The sequence below is a fragment of the Rhagoletis pomonella genome, unplaced genomic scaffold (assembly GCF_013731165.1).
Source record: "Rhagoletis pomonella isolate Grant_MI unplaced genomic scaffold, Rhpom_1.0 Rhpom_scaffold_00001, whole genome shotgun sequence".
NCBI classification, from domain to species: domain Eukaryota; kingdom Metazoa; phylum Arthropoda; class Insecta; order Diptera; family Tephritidae; genus Rhagoletis; species Rhagoletis pomonella.
The window spans coordinates 42,882,834-42,900,938 of NW_023458555.1; the positions used below are offsets into that span (position 1 = coordinate 42,882,834).

General features: G+C 34.2%; 1 protein-coding gene across 1 annotated transcript in view; it reads right to left on the reverse strand.

Moving 5' to 3' along the window:
- Positions 1–18,105, reverse strand: part of LOC118744286 (pair-rule protein odd-paired) — a gene marked incomplete in the record, with an annotated part of 80,817 nt that overhangs the window by 806 nt on the left and 61,906 nt on the right.

Genomic DNA, 18,105 nt, shown 5'->3' on the forward strand with positions numbered 1-18,105 from the left:
TCTTTCGCTTTGCTGTCCCGCTGACTCGCGTGAAGATCAATACCATTTGACGACAATAATCGAAAAGTTTCACACTTCCAGCTTAACGAAATAAATATGACAAAAGTCACAATGGATTGTTGGTAGGTATTTCTCGCTCATTTGTTTTTTTGGTGTTCTTGTTGTTATTATTGTCACTACATGTGGTTATGCCGGCATGTTGTTTTTGTTAATGTTTTTTACGCTGTCATTTTTACTTTGACTTTTCAACTCAACGCTATGCTATGCTCAGGTGGGATTCCACGCGAAAAGCGCCAACGGTGGCTTAGTGTCGTAGCATTGCGGATGGGGGATGGGGGAGGAGGTATGCACGTACATACATATGTATGTACATATTTAACTCCTGCTAATGTAGATGTTGTGTTTGCTTCATTCACCACTTGCGGCTTTTGCTTTTGTCAACATTTTCTCATTCGACTTTTAATGACGTCTGCCACTGGTGTTGCTGTATTGTACTTAATTGTTGTTGTTGTTGATGTAGCTTTAGCTGTGGCATGTAATTTAATACTAATTTATGCCTTTTTAAGTATGTTTAAGCGGATAAAAAGTTTTCGAACAAAAGTAAGCGCATACATATTTGAAACTACACACATAACGGGTGATTTTTTTGAGGTTAGGATTTTCATGCATTAGTATTTGACAGATCACGTGGGATTTCAGACATGGTGTCAAAGAGAAAGATGCTCAGTATGCTTTGAAATTTCATCATGAATAGACTTACTAACGAGCAACGCTTGCAAATCATTGAATTTTATTACCAAAATCAGTGTTCGGTTCGAAATGTGTTTCGCGCTTTACGTCCGATTTATGGTCTACATAATCGACCAAGTGAGCAAACAATTAATGCGATTGTGACCAAGTTTCGCACTCAGTTTACTTTATTGGACATTAAACCAACCACACGAATGCGTACAGTGCGTACAGAAGAGAATATTGCGTCTGTTTCTGAGAGTGTTGCTGAAGACCGTGAAATGTCGATTCGTCGCCGTTCGCAGCAATTGGGTTTGTGTTATTCGACCACATGGAAGATTTTACGCAAAGATCTTGGTGTAAAACCGTATAAAATACAGCTCGTGCAAGAACTGAAGCCGAACGATCTGCCACAACGTCGAATTTTCAGTGAATGGGCCCTAGAAAAGTTGGCAGAAAATCCGCTTTTTTATCGACAAATTTTGTTCAGCGATGAGGCTCATTTCTGGTTGAATGGCTTCGTAAATAAGCAAAATTGCCGCATTTGGAGTGAAGAGCAACCAGAAGCCGTTCAAGAACTGCCCATGCATCCCGAAAAATGCACTGTTTGGTGTGGTTTGTACGCTGGTGGAATCATTGGACCGTATTTTTTTCAAAGATGCTGTTGGACGCAACGTTACGGTGAATGGCGATCGCTATCGTTCGATGCTAACAAACTTTTTGTTGCCAAAAATGGAAGAACTGAACTTGGTTGACATGTGGTTTCAACAAGATGGCGCTACATGCCACACAGCTCGCGATTCTATGGCCATTTTGAGGGAAAACTTCGGAGAACAATTCATCTCAAGAAATGGACCGGTAAGTTGGCCACCAAGATCATGCGATTTGACGCCTTTAGACTATTTTTTGTGGGGCTACGTCAAGTCTAAAGTCTACAGAAATAAGCCAGCAACTATTCCAGCTTTGGAAGACAACATTTCCGAAGAAATTCGGGCTATTCCGGCCGAAATGCTCGAAAAAGTTGCCCAAAATTGGACTTTCCGAATGGACCACCTAAGACGCAGCCGCGGTCAACATTTAAATGAAATTATCTTCAAAAAGTAAATGTCATGGACCAATCTAACGTTTCAAATAAAGAACCGATGAGATTTTGCAAATTTTATGCGTTTTTTTTAAAAAAAAAGTTATCAAGCTCTTAAAAAATCACCCGTTATATGTATACATATGTGCATAAATAAACGTTTTTGTTGTGGCTGGCAAATCATAAATGTTGGCAGAACAGATAACAAACAGATAATTGAGTACTAGCGGCGATGCATTTGTAATTTTATTTTTTTACTAAATTAATAAAGACTTACATGCATACGATTCATACAGACAAATCGTCACCAGCCGTACATAACAGATTTAAAATTTCGCCGGGCAAGCACGAAACTAAAGCCCTAAATCGTTTATGAAATATCTCGAAAAGAATAGACATAGGTACGTATACTTTAAGAGTTTTTTTTTTTAATACCCGTATTTTCTTATTATGCTTATTTTGCCAAACAAAATTAATCAAATTAAAAACTGAAACATTTGGTTGCACTTAACATGAACGGATTCAAAAATGTCCCAGTGTTTTAACTACTTTTTTATTACCGAACTTATTCATCCTCAACTTCCTAACCTCCGCAATTTTCACCTCCCTCAATTTGTTGTCATTTTGTTTACACTCATTTAATTATGCAATTTCCCTTGCGCGCTAACCTCTTTTATAAAATCCCAGCAGATTTGCTCACTTTTCATACACAATTTAACAATTTATAACAATTTAACGGCCATTTAACAATCATTCCCCATCCACCATACTCCCCTTTACATGTTGGTTGGCATACTGCATCGCTGTTGTCAAATCAAATTAACCGCTTGACAGGCATAGTATGTATTCGTAAATACTCCCTCTCTGATACACATATTGCCACACTTCTTTACCCTCTCTCCTTGTAAATTTACGTCAAATGACTTGTACTACATTTAAGAGCGCGTAACAAATTCATTTATTACGGTATTTAAGTGTAACCAAAATAAAACATTGACAAGCACAATTTTATAATGTGTATTGTTGTTGTTGTTATTTTAGTAATGCACATGTTTGACCCAAATTTAATGACATTTAGGATTATGAGGGTTAACTTGGTTGGCAGATATGTTTGTATATATATTCATATGTAAGTTTGAATATGTATGTGCGTTTAATGTCAAATGTCAGTATTGGTAGAGCAAGTATGCAACGAAATTTTGTGGTGCGGCCTGCCCCATATGGGGAAAATATACATAAGTTTAGGTGTACGTATGCATGTATGTATAAAATAAGCCCAATTTGTATGCACGACTCTTTGGTATCCAGCGATTTATAAATGCTTAATATTTTTTGTGGGGTTTCTCTCTGATAAAGTTGCAAAGATCAACATTTATTAAAATATTTTTTTTTGTCAATGTGGTGATCTCCGAAATAGCTGCTATAACTTCTACCGCTTAGACTTTGTTGCTTTTTCAATTTTTCCTAATAAACAATCTTGGTACAAAGCTCAATAAAAATATTAAAAATAAAATATTTTTTGTTTTATATTTGGCATATTTTTTATACATATGTATGTATATAGGAGTCTATTAAAAGTATATGTAGATAAATTCAGAAAATGTGTAAAGATATATACATATGTATGTAAATAAGGTTCGAAAAAACAATTCAGTCCTTCCCTATACATATTCAGACTTATTTTAGAGTCAATAAAAGGTCTCGGAATTCTGAGGTGTAACCTCATCATGGCCCAAAAAAAAAGAGTCAGAAAAGAGCATATTTCCCTTCTTAGAAGGGCCCGCCAATACGAGTCCAAGTTGGAGGTCATAGTAGAGTCTGAAATATAGCGCTTTTCGGAGTCTTAAAAACAAATATTCTTTATAATTCTGATTATTACTTTACTTTTTTTTTTGTTACTTTTGTCCAACTCCAAATTTATGACACCAAAAGAGTCCGAAATGAGTCAGTCTGGTTGACTGGTCTCAGAATCATATTTACAACGTAAGGAAGACTTAATTTAGACTTATAAAATCTGAGCACTCAGAAATTGTTTAAAGCAGGCGTGCTCATCCAGTAGCACGATTGGCTGAGTTGGCTTACAGCAACATCACTGTGGCTCACTTTGGCGCATTACGCAACTAACGAGAAAAATAACATCGAACACGAACAAATCAGTTGGATTTGTGGGGCGTTAGTGGCCAGGATGTCCAGATTGTTAAAAAAAACCGCAATTTGTGAAAAAATCGCCAAAAATCGCCAATTTATCATTAAATAAAATTAATGAAATCGATTTAACAAATCTCTTATTTAAAAAAAAATTAGATCTATTTATAATGTAGTTTTTAAAACCAAAAAGGAATATAATACCTTCAGAGGGTAATAATAGATAACACAAATCACTTATATAATAGTGATGTACAAACAATTTTCTTTAAAAATATAATAACGCGAGATCAGCTACATATTTCCACAATTTCTTCAAAATCACCTATATCATCTACATTTCTGTTGTTGTCACATATAGAGCTATTCAACCTTGATAACATACTGTGTGATATATTTCCAGCAGAAACTATTAGCCTTCATATAACACCTTATTCGAACTATTCAATTAAGGCTTTCCAACCTCGTCCTATTTCGAATCTTAGTTTTTGTTGAATTCATTACGCAAAAAACGCGCTGAACAAAGCATGTGAGTGCGAAAAGGATAATATTTAATATGAATTTACTTATATTTCCAAACATTTTATTGCCTGTTGCGGTTTTCACTCCGTAAGCAATTATCCAAAATTCTTCAGAGTCGGATGGAATTGTTCTGAGAAAAGTTATTCGATGGCAAAGTTAAAAGATTTAAATATTCAGTTTCTGCTGCTTTTCTTTCCTTCAAAGTCAAATAGTGACAGGTCCCTGAAACTCGCCCTCTTGTGATTCACACACTTTTCTGGTGACAAAATCAAAGCTTTTTTAAAAGTATTTAATTTACTAGGTAATCGTTTCAGAAGTTCTTCGATTAGAGTGATTAAACATTTTTGACAGTCTTTTAATATGCTTCTTAAGTCAAGTTTATCACGCAGTTTATTAGCTTCTTCTATAAAATTATCGTGGAAAACTAAGTTTTGTATATTTTTATAATTGGAAAAAATTTTTTTGAAGGGAAATTAAAAATACCTTGTTTCGAAAGGTTTAAAGGTGCTTGTTTTATTTATTCTTTTTTAACCGACTTCAAAAAAAGGCGAAAGGTTCTCAATTCGTCGGAATATTTTATTTTTATTTTTTTTTGTATGTTACCGCATAACTTTGGACCACGTCAACCGATTTGGATAATTCTTTTTGCGTTGGGAAGGCAGTGTCTCCCATACTAATCTGGTTTAGATCGGATCGTTGGATAATGGAAAAATAACGGTACTCCAAAATTTGTATATGAGAATTGAAGTCGGTTTGGTTTTTTGCTTAAAAATTACTTGTTTTTTATAAAAATCTTTTGTATGAAAAAATGAGCAGGAAAGAAAGTTACTCATACGCCACGTACACCTGAGGAACACGCTTTTCTGCTCATATTTCATACAAAAAATATTTGCGTATATTCATTTGACCACTCATTACTTCTTTATTTATCTCTCGCTTTCCTTGATTAGTAACTTGATTGTTTTTGTAACTGAACAGGAACACAAATGCAAAAATTTGGCAACGAACCTGTTACTTTTTTATCTTTTCTTCTGTAAAAGTTTAATTTTTTTTAGTTTTTCATTAAAAAATAAAAAATACTGGAATGTTTAATTAATTTGTCAGAAACTATCAGTCCTATCGGAAAGTAACATATACATGGTATATGGAGAATTTTATTAGCTTTGATTTGACGTACATATCTCATTTTATGATTGTTAAATTGGTTCGTTTCTATAGAAAAAAAAAATAACTTGATTTTCGAAATCACCGAGCAATTCTACAAAGAAATTGGATAGTGGCGTCTGGAGAGCAAAAACCAAACAAAAATTTGTGATCCGGTGTAATTAATGGCTTTTTTTTGATTGCCTTTTCCTTATTAGGTATATATTTGTAGGTTGAGGGCACTGAGAAGGCAACATTTTTCGACAGAAAAGAAAACGCCATAAGTCAATGAATAAAACGCTGATTTGGTTAATATGGCAATACTACCCTTAGTGAAATTTTGCAAATCTATATAACTGTAAAACTTATTATTAAATCTTCATTTTAATAAGTTTGTGCGAAAAAACTTGTCGAGCTCTTTAACTCTTAAAACGGTGTGCAGCATAATATGCTGCAGCTTTTCGCAGTAATAATATAGAAGAAGATTTATTTGAAAATTCCATTTTCCTGTTCGAAAATTTGCAAAAATTGCATTGTCAAAGTCATGTTGTGTTTGAAAAAGTTAAGTTACTTTTTTCTGAGTGTATTGAACGGTGTGCAAAATATTTAAATAAATAAAACACACACATACATATGAAAATACATAAATATGTACTTTAGGGCGAAGTAATTTGTTCGGAGCAAAATTTTCGAAGAAAGTGTATAGCAAATTTAAATTCTACGATAAATTTTAAGCAAAAATGGCGAACAAACTATGACGTTTGACCCTCCCAATTTTCAAAAGAAAAAACAGTATGTATATTATATGAAGAAAACACAAAATTGTGTAAACATCGATTACGCAGGTTCGATCCCTGCTGAAGTCTAGAAAAAAGAAGTCTGATGAGGAGATATGGGGATCTCCGAAATAGCTGCTATAACTTCTACCGCTTAGACTTTGTTGCTTTTTCAATTTTTCCTAATAAGCAATCGTGGTACAAAGCTCAATAAAAATATTAAAAAGTAAAGTTAATTTATTTCAGAAAAAATTATAATACACCGATTTCTCTTTGGGAATTGGGAGGGTTAAACGTCATTTTTGGAACATAGTTTTTTTACGATTTTTGCTTAGAATCGAACGTGGGAATTTGAATATGCCATACACATTTTTCGAAATTAAATTACTCCACCCTAATGCACATATGTATTTAAAAATTATTTAAATTTATAAAAATTATTTAAATTTCATATGTACATGTAGATACATATGTAAGTGTGTGTAACGATATGTATATTTTGTGCCAGAAAGTGCAAATAAATTATGTATTTGCCTGGCGAAATTCCATTGAATTGCATGTGTAGTGTAAAAAAGTAATTTTCCTGACATTTTCGCCATTTATAAAATGTCAATTTCAGCCGCATTGCTTATATTTGCCTTTGTTGTGCGCACATTTTCATGTATAGCCAAAAAAGCATTTACCTACATACAGACAGACAAACATATATATATATATATATATATATATATATGTATGCACAAGGTATACATACCTAGGCACATATAGAGAAAAAATTTATACCATTAAAAAGTAATAAAGTCAAAGCGGTGGGCATAGATAAAACCTTGAGGAAAATGTGCAAAAACGAATTTCTTTCAAATTTCAAGAAAATATTCACCACAACCAGCCGAGCCCACACTTTTTGGGCTTGCTTTATGAAGGTGTTCCTTTTCATTATTTTTGTTGGCAGAGTTTTCATGCGCTAAACGGCAATTCAAGCCAAATGTGCTGAATTTGTATGGCGTCAAACTCAGTGCCTGCAATCGAGCACAAGAAAACTTTAATGTGCCGTGACCTCAAAAAAGGAGAGGAAGAGAAAAGTACTTAGAAGATGGAGCTCAACGTTTAAATCTCATTTGAGGCTGTAAATCGACAATCTTATTTGAATATTTCAATAAAGTAAATCCAACAGCGGAAAAGTAGTGCGTCTGTCGGCGGCAAAAGAAGAGCAAAAAAGAAAATAAGGGAGGCAAAGCAGCAAGGCTAGAACTGAAAGAAGTGATTTTTGTGGCAAAGTGAAATGTATTGTTGGCGTCATGCCTCAAAAAAGGGCTCTATGCTATGTAAATAAAGGCGCACACATTTAATATTACTTGGGGGTTTCTCAGTGTAGTATGTATGTTTGGCTACGTGGCATTGTATTACGCGTTTATCTAAGAACGTACATAACTATGAATGTATTTACGTAACTATCAAACGCAGGCGATGGTAAAATGTCGAAATATTCAGCAGCCGCAATTCGGCGCACTTTTTTTTGCCGCTTTGGCAGTTGGCCAGGCAAGCCCATTTGGCCCGCATAAAATGTCGCAACAAAAACGTCACACCCCCTAACCGACGCCAATTCGCCTGTGAATATAGACATGCGCTTAGAATACGCATGCGCAAAGCGTTATTTTTTTAAGCGAATGCTATATTTATCACTTAAAGAAACGTTTACGCATAGCAATAATATTTTAATTTTATGATAAAAAAAACATTTAACTTTAGCTTCTTTGCTTTTGGCAACATTATGGACGCGCAGTTTTTCACTGAATTTAGCACATTTGGCAACTCTGGCATAAGTACATATGTATGTACAATTATAAAGGCAGAATGTTTTACTTTCAACGCGCCATAATGTTAAATGCGAAATAATAATGTTGAACGCATGCCGAATGGAGGCTGGACGGAGAAGAGAGCATTGTGAAATGGGAAGGTGGTGGTGGGCTGCTGTGTTTGTTGATGTTTGCGCGCTGGGGTGGTGGCAACATTTTCGGGGGTTAAATTTTCATTTCATTGCGAGCTTATGCTGAGTATGAGCTGCTGACACGCAGGGGCGTATACGGAATCACAAGCGCACATGCAAGCGTACAACTGCAAGTAAGCGCAGATGGAGGAAATTGTACAGCTTTGCCTCTGTGCTCCCCACCCCCCTTCGTTCACTACAATATTTACGCCAGTACGCCTGCCTGTCAACGGCAGACTTCGACATTGGAGCTTCTGTAGAAAATGAACATTTCAGCCGACAATTTGTGCGTGCGTATCAAAATATGTTTGTATGTTTGCTATGTACGCATATGTTGTGCTATGTCTGTGTCACACGAACAATATGTTTTTTTTCTTCTCCTTATTACACAACAAAAAAGAGCTTTCATGTATCTACATATGTACATATTCGCATACTGCTGGGTGGCGCCTTATGCCAGGGTTGTTATTTTTGTCCGCTTTGTGTGTGTTTATGGATTTGATGTGGTAGTAGCAAAAACGTTGGTAATAATGTTGTTGATGTTTGTGCTAAGATTGACTTTGTTTTGATAATCGTTTATAGGCTTTTGCAAAAACACATTGACGCATACTAAAGTGATTTTCCGACAATTTATTGAGCTGAGAAAAAATTTGACGTGAGAGGAAACACATTTTTCGGAATATTCGAAAAATATAATGGTACGGTATTCCCCGCTTAATTGTCCCCCGGTTAATTGATTTCCCCGCCTATTTGAATTACCTTATCGGTAAAACAAATATTGCATAAAAAATCCATGTACAGTTTTCTGCATAATTGAACCCGGTTGATTGGCTTCCCCGTATAATTGGTTAAAAACATGTGACATTGAAAAGAGATATACCTTTAATTTCCCCGGTTAACTGTTCCTTACGTTTATTTTATTCTTTTATAACAATTATATCTAAAAATGCGAGGACAAGTACATATATATATACTTACTTATGAACAATAATAAATATAAATTATTTTTTTGCTTATATTTTTTCAATTAAAGTTTAAATTATGTAAATATCATTCAATTTAAAATGCACATATTCAACAATTTTTATACTTTTTGTTATTCCCAATTATGGGTACATACAAAGATGATTTTAAAATGCTGGAAAACTTCAAAAAAGTTGTGGCCAACGAATAAGAAGATCGGTTTTACCTTACTTCGTTTCTATAATGGTTGAGAGAACAAAATAATGTCTAAAAAATAAAAATAAAACAAAGTAAAATAAAAGAAAATAAAATGAAATGAAATAAAATAAAAAAAAAATAAAAAATAAAATAAGATATATTAAAATCAAATTAAACTAAATAAAATATTCCAAGATAAAATAAAATACAACAAAATATGTAATATAACATTAAGTAAAAAAAAAACAAGGTTTGTTTTTAAAATAAAATAAAATCCAACATTCTCTCATTTAATTCCTTCTCTAAGTTTAAATCCCAAATTTCCACAAGTCGCAGAGTTCAACGTTGATAACATAGCTAAAAAAAATTTCAAAAAATGTTTGCGGCACGAAAAGTGAACTCTGGTTCTTATAGGATTTTTTCCCGTAGAATCGCACTCTGAAATTCACTTCAAAAATAAATACTACCATAAAGTTTTTTATCTTTCGGGATAAAAGAGCAGGGTTCAAGCTTACTTTATATCTTATTAAAAATATTTCATCATGCACAGTTATAACGGTTGAAAATATGCTAATAATTCGTTTATGACACATTCAAGTCAAAACATCTCAAAAATTAGAGCCAATCTGAAATTTCTATGGTCATAACCTGATTCTGCGTACAAAAATCTATAGGAATGAGCTCTTATTGACTCTGCCATAAAATTTTATTCGCCAGTGAAATAACTGAGAAAACGCATGTAGCCGAATATGTTTTTCAATAAATTAAAAATTGATGGCCTTATTCATAAAACATAAAAAAAAGGTTTAAAGTGCTTTCCAGAGTGACATTTTCATACAGCTTTTCTATTTATAAAGCAGTTTAAATCTTCTTAATTTTTTATGAATTTGGCTGTTACTTTCTTTTTAAATTTTCATGCACTCATACGCTCCGCACCGTACAACAGCTCATTGACCCCGTAGTGTCAGCGCATGTAAAGAAACATAACTCTGCGCCTACAAACGCGTATCGCTTTAATTAAGCGCAATCGTTTATTGATAATGCCATAATGGTTTGATATTAAATCGATACAAATAAATAATCACTTGTGTATGTATTTTTAGAGCGCCACCAACAGCATAGCGAACAGTAAAAACACACAAAAAAGAAACAACAGCGTGCGCACATTGTAATGGCAATCAGCAATGGACAGGGGGCGTAACCGTGGCATGCAAATCGTGACATGATACAACAACAACACCAGCGCAAACGAAAAAAAAAAGCTCCACAAAATGACAACGCTGATTAATTAACACGCAATCTTAGCAAGCGAGCGCGCAGTGGTGACTCAGCAAATGAAAAAAATCTGAAAACTAAACGATTTACTACAAATAAAGCAAGAAAATTGAGCAGTTAAATAAGGAAATAATGTTTAAAAATAAGTTATGCAGGTACTACAGATTTGCAAAATGAATTGATTGAGTGGCAATTGCGGCGATGGTGGTGGCGGCAGCAGTGGCGATTGGAGAGCGTCCAACACTAGCTGCGCTGCTGGCAATCAGCCTGGAGTCACCTCGCCTCATTTAATGCCGAATGAGCGATTCACACAAAAAGTGGCAGAGATTAATGGCGAATCGGCCAGAAGGCAAAGTGCAGAAGATATAAATTAATTTAGTCTTAAACGAAGAACAGATTGTTAAGAATTTTTTTTGGCTAAGTATTTGAGTTTTGCATAGTGATAAATTTTGTTCTTTACACATATATGTATATGCAGAAATGTGAGGTGAAATTTTTTTAAACTAAAAATTATTCATCAAAAACATAGTTTAATTGTAAACTTAAATTTTTATTTAACAAAATTAAACTTAAAAATAACTTCACATAACAAGGTACACATATACATACCCTTTTATTACATATATATACATATAGCCTTTTATTTTCAAAATACCTATTCGCTCTTTGTCACCATGCCACACCAATTGGAAAATTATCAGTTAAAAAAGTAAAACACGACAACAACAATAAGGAATATCGATTGCAATCGGAAAAAAGAACGCAAGCATAAAACACAATGGAAAATCCTCAATTCCTAAATGGCAAACGAATAGATATTATGTACATATGTTTGTTTGTTGATACTCAGCGAGTCAGCCAGTTAGGCATCGATTTTTTTTTCGTTTTAAGTATATTTCTTTTCAGCTGCGGCTGACAGTTTTGTCACTAAGCCGGAAAAGCCAAACCCCTAAATATCAAAAACAAAAATAAAATGAAAAATAGGCAAGAACGGAATCCGAAGTGGAAATGATTTTGGCTTGAAAGCAAGAAGTTGTTAAATTTTTGAAAATAGTGATTTTGTACACTAGGTAGCAGCAAAAGGGATATAATTACTAATTTTTTCATTAATGGTTCATGAATTGTCTTTTTTGTTTATATTTTGCTATAAAATGTCAAATTTCGTTTAAATTTTGCGACATTTTAGAATACAAGATCAACAAAATATATGCGGCTCGTTGTTTTTGCTCTGCTGGTATTACCCGTTTAATGTGGTTTTGGTAATGTAGTACATAGTTTTTCTGTTAAACAGATTTGAAGCTGGAAGGGAATTTATTGAAATTATGGAGAAATGTTGGTCGCGTAGTTCAAAATTTCAATATTGTAAAATATATTAAGCGCCAAAATAGTATTATTATCTAGTAATAGCTGTAAGTTGCGAGTGTCGAAAGATACTAAATAAACACATCGAAGAGGGTTGTGCAATTTGGTAAGAAATCGGAAGAATAAAGAAAAAATTGTTGAAATGTCGATAGTATTATTGAAAAATATATAAATATGTAATAATATTAATAAATGAGTAATATCGAAAAATATATCAATATACGAATACAACGAATATAATATTAGTGACTTTATCAATAAATGTATCGATAAATATTTATGTCTTTCGATAAAAAAAAAATATCGAAAAACATATCGAACAAGTTTTTGAAAATTATATCACTAACGATTTTAAAAGATATAAAATAATTATAGTTTTATCGAGAGTAAATTGGTTTAAGAAACTGAATATAATTTAAAAACTATTTATTTATATATTTATTTGATTCAAATAAGTGCATCCCTGTAAACAATCGGACTCATTTTAGAGTCAGACAAATCTCAGAATTCTGAGTTGTAACTTCATTATGGGCTCACAAAGAGTCAGAAAAGAGCGTATTTTCCTGTTTAGAAGAGCACTCAAATACAAGTCCGAGTTAGGACTCATATTAGAGTCTGAACTATGACGCTTTTCTGGGTTTGAAAAACCAATATTCTCTATAATTCTGATTATTAATACATTTTTACTTCTACTTGAACTTTGCTACTTTTGTTCAACTCAGAATTTATAATACCGAAAGAGTTCGAAATGAGTCAGTCTGGTTGACTGGTCTCAGAATTATATCTATCTATGACGAAAGATAGACTCATTTCAAACTCATAAGTTCTGAACACTCAGAAAATTGTTTAAAGGGTATATACATATGTACTTACATATATATGATCAATCAACTCCTCTAACAGCACATTTGCACGAAATCAAAACAAAGTCGCTTTGAGATCATAATCATGCGAAATGTAATTCCCATATCGTCATAACACTGCTACGCTATCATTATTAAGTATTTTAATAATCATATCACTCGCTACATTTACGTCAACTTTAAGCTGACAACCGAAATTATTATCACTTTTCATAATTATCAACACTGATTTTGTAACAAGCAAGCAAGATACTCGTATGTAGATACTAATCATCATTACCCTGATTATCATTGCTATTCTAAACTTCATTATGCCATTTTTTATAAGCCTTATCCCCTGTATGCCGGCGCATCCCTCCGACTTTGCCGCTGTCACAAACAAACACACTCATACACTTTGTCCCTTTGCCATTTTAGCTACTATCATTTTTCAACATTCTCATCCTTATTGTCAACGGCCTCATAATCACTTTTCATTCGCAACGTTATGCAACCTTCATTTGCACAGGGATGAATTCCATACCTTGCTGTTAAACTTAAATACATTTATGTATTCACTACCTTCCGCATGCACACACACACACATCCCCTAACTCTAGTTGATATAAACATTTTATTATGAATCGGTTTGGCGTTGTTAGAAAACCGTTGAGGGGCAGCGAGATTTATGATTTTTGCATTTCGCATTTTGGTGTTGAAAACTTCTCGTCTCATCTTTTTTGTGTGGCGGTGTGAGTTTATTGCCAGGCGGGCTACCTACTTTCCTCATCCGCCTCATCCTTTCCTCCTCTATTTAGCATTGATATTTGGTATTTTGTTTGCACACGAATTGTCAAGTGATACGTTAATAATTGACACTCGGGGTCAGTTTCCACCACACTCCAGCCGCATGCATCAACAAACATGCATCAACAAACAAACAAATAATCCTCTACTTTGCTACTCACTCTGCTATTCTTATTTTCCATCATTTACGCGTTCTTCGTTCGTTCATAATTTTCTATGCGGTTTTCCGTCTGTTTTCGACTCAATGAACTGAGATTTTCAAATGCATGCAATTGTTGTTGGAATTATGCGTATAACCAAACATACATACATACATACATGTGTGCTTGGCATAGAGTTCACGTTATCTGAATTGGGTTGAGTTTGAATTGGGTTGGGTTTTGGTTTTTGGGTTGATTTAATTTTGACGGCAATTTGGCTACACTTTGAATACTTACTTATAAATAATGTATCTTAGTCATGGATTTTCGCTGGCGATAAATATTGTAAGGCGAGCGGCGGTAGCATAATGAGTTTTAGAAAACTTTGAAATGAGAAATCAGAGATATAAAGAGAAACAAATTTTACACTCGAGTAATCAAATACGTTTGGTGGAAATGAATAATGAGCGAAAAATTGTAATAATTGATATTATGCGCTGTGTGGCGGACAGCTAGCAGCCGGCAAGGAAAATAGTAAATCGTAAATGTAATGAAAGGCATTAAAATTTCAATTTTACACATACATAGGTTATACATACATACATGTGTACATATATACACGCAAAGTGCTCAATTAAAACATATGTCAGCTTAGATGGTCTTCTCTGAGCTCAGGTAATGCATATCGGCAAGGAGAGGGTGCTATTAATCTATCCCACTTATTAGGTACCCAGAATAGTGGAATAAGAGAACATTGCAAATATCAATTTTAAGTGAATAACTTTCAGTAGTTAGGTACTACAATATCGATTTTTTTATTTCTGAAAACAACCATAACATTAGAACTAGGCGTGGTGTTGTCCGATTTTTCCCATTTTCAAGGCAAAGTTGAATTCACGTAAAAAGTTTCCAATTACTAAAGTCATCGTGTGCACAGACGGATGGACAGATAAATATGGCTTAATCGATATCCCTTTTCATTCTGAGCATTTTGGTATACACATACACACATGTTTCTATATCTATCTCAATTCGTTTAGGCTGTTACAAGCAACCGTTTGCGAACAAACTTAATATACCCTTGAGCACAAGTGCGGTCCGGTATATAAATCTCTTTATGGATCCTCATTTTCGTTGTTGCTGATTTCGACAGGGTAGGAGTATGAGGTATTTTGGAACGATTTTCCGTCATCCCTTGTCAAATTTGGTTTAGTGACAAACCGGTTTCGGCGTTGTGCCGTCTTCAGTGTTATTCCTCGTCACAACGCCGAAACCGGGTTGTCTCCAAACCACAATTGATGACGGAAAATCGTTCCAAAATACATCATACTCTTTTTCGGTATTTAATTCCAATTTAGATGATTAGAAGGCTAACCGAGTCTCCGATAGAGGTGAAACAAATTTGAATTTTTGGAACAAATTTGAAACCACACCTATATCTAGTATATCGTTACCGTAATATCGAATGGCTCTAACTTACTATATTTTTAACGCCAAATCTGTAATAGTATTTAATAAAATACAGCGTTTAAACAAATTGCAACTAAAGAATTGAAGTTTTTATTAAGTTAAGTTATTAATTCCATTACTTTGCTAGGAACAAAATTAGATTGGGCCTTTTTTAATTAAGGTAATGATATGTAACTTAATCAACCCATAATAAATGTGTAATTGCTCGCAAGTATTTATTTCAGATGAATCTTGATCATGGAAAAATTCTGTAACCAAAAATTATCCCGGGATCTACACCGACAACTCTAAAGACGAGGTTAGGATGACCGACCTACGATCTAGAATAGCCCCGTGTTACAATATCTACAATGAGTTCGAAGATGAACTTAGAAAAAAGACAAGTCCGTTCCATTTTCACGTGCTGAAAGTGTTAATTTAGCCGTACTATTCGATGACTACAAGCTCATTCATACCTTGACCCCTTCAGCAAAAGAGATATACAGCTAAAGGCTTAATGATAGGTCACATTGCTATAGGGAGATATGCAGATAGGGTGGTGGTACCGCAGAACGGTTTTTTGCAAATGCTCAGGATCAGGACCTTTCGAGGATCTGAAACTAAGGAGTTGGAATTTAGTCAGATTTGCAAACTCCTTACACAGATTTAATTTAGGTATCACAAAGGGCATGAATTATGGGACTATACGTGTCGATAACACCTCCGGCAGCCACTCCAATCTAACCGTAACTAGTCGCCAAAAGTGCGAAAATGTATTAATGTTTCATCTTATTTGAGCAGAATCATGTGTGGAATAGTAACTGAAAGAACACCAGTTAGATATATAAACAGTTCAATACTTGCATTTTATTATTGCAAGAAATTTCTTGGCAAATGGAACCTCAAATATGACATTCTCATTACAACTTTAAAGCTGGTTTTCACATTATTTCCTACCACTCAGAGTTCCTACCCCTCAGCGTGCCTACTCATTTACCTTTTGAGCTTATTATGCACCTGCTCCATGTTCATTCCAAATGCTCGTTCACAACAAAACAAATTGTCTTAACTATGCAATAAAAACAAGAGAAATAAACCAGAAATAGATATCACCCAAACTTGGCAAACATGGGGATGACCAAGGAGTTGGTATAGCAGAACGGCCAGCGTGCCACACACGCCTGCCATATTCATCATCAATAATAAATATTAAATTAATAAAATTACTACAACTACAAAATTCCAAAGAAAACGACTCGAGGAGGCAAGCAATCCAAAGTGGTGCGAATGCGAGACCTGAGCTGCTTCCTAGGAGAACGTGCAACAGAAATCCGCAGAAGAAAAAAAAGCTCGCCAAACCTAAATGCAATGAAGTCAAATGGCGAGCGAGTGTTCCGCAGACATAAAATAGTTGCGCATAATGGTGGCCAAGGAGACTAAAAAGGAGTTGAAGTCGAAGTAGAAGAATGAGAAGCCAAGTGCTGTGGCTAAGCCTACAACTAGCTGACTCAGTGCTGCTGCATCAGCCCCATCAGACTGTGCATGACGGTGAATCTAGTGCCGCTGCTGATGGCACAACTATGTACGTAGCTTTGTGGAGTTTATGGTGTTGGTGGTGCTAAAACGTTGATAGACCATTTATGCAACATTTCACAAGCAAACAAAACAAAGCAATCTACATACACCACCTCCACATCGCCTCAGCTCTACCAGCTTGCGTACAAAAATGGCATGTCTGCAATTGAAAGTGACTTGCAACGGACATGCAACAACGGCGAAGTGGAGTAACTGCGTGAAACGCACACATTCAGACATCGAGTTTGTAGCAAAGAAAGCGCATTGTTGCAGACAAGTAATAGACAATGAGGCAGTCAACGAGACAAAGCAAGTCGGTGCAAATGTGGAAAGCAAGACATGTGCATTACAAACATTACAAAATACATATGTACATGCATATGTTCATAGAAAAGCGGATATGTAAGTACAGTGACTCAAACAAATGACCATGTGTTGATTTTTTTTTTTAAATTCGTAATGTTTTTCAAGCTAATTTTTTTGTATATTTCTATTAAAAAAGCGGTCAAAGTTTTAACCAAAAACATATAAATCACAGATTCAAACTTTATACAAAATTTAGGAAAATTCAACAAATTTTCGTAAAAATTTTAACTTTTAATCTGAATCTTTAGACTATTTTTGGGTATACAGTTTTATAGCCCCAGCAATTTTAGATTTTTTTTTGCGACGGATGTTTGCACTTTTTTTCATATAAGCATGAATTTCAAATGAAAAAAATTGCTGGAGACTATTAGCAAGAAAATTTCAAAAAATTAGCGCCCGTTTTTATACATAAATTGCATCTACCTGTTATATAAAACAAACCGCAAAAGCAGTCTCCAAAAAAATTCTCAAAAACCAACGAGATTTTCTAGCCGTTTGAAACCTGCTCTTCGTTAGACTAAAATTGTTGGGGCTATACAACTGCATACCCAAAAATGTTTCATAGATTCAGGTCAAAAAGTTTAAATTTTGGCGAAATTTTGTTGAATTTTCCTAAATTTTGTATAAAGTTTGTATCTGTGATCGATGTATATGTTTTTGGTTAAAGCGTGGACGTTATTTTAATAGAAAAATACCAAAAATATTAGGAATATGAAAAAAAATCAACACGAGGTAATTTATTTGA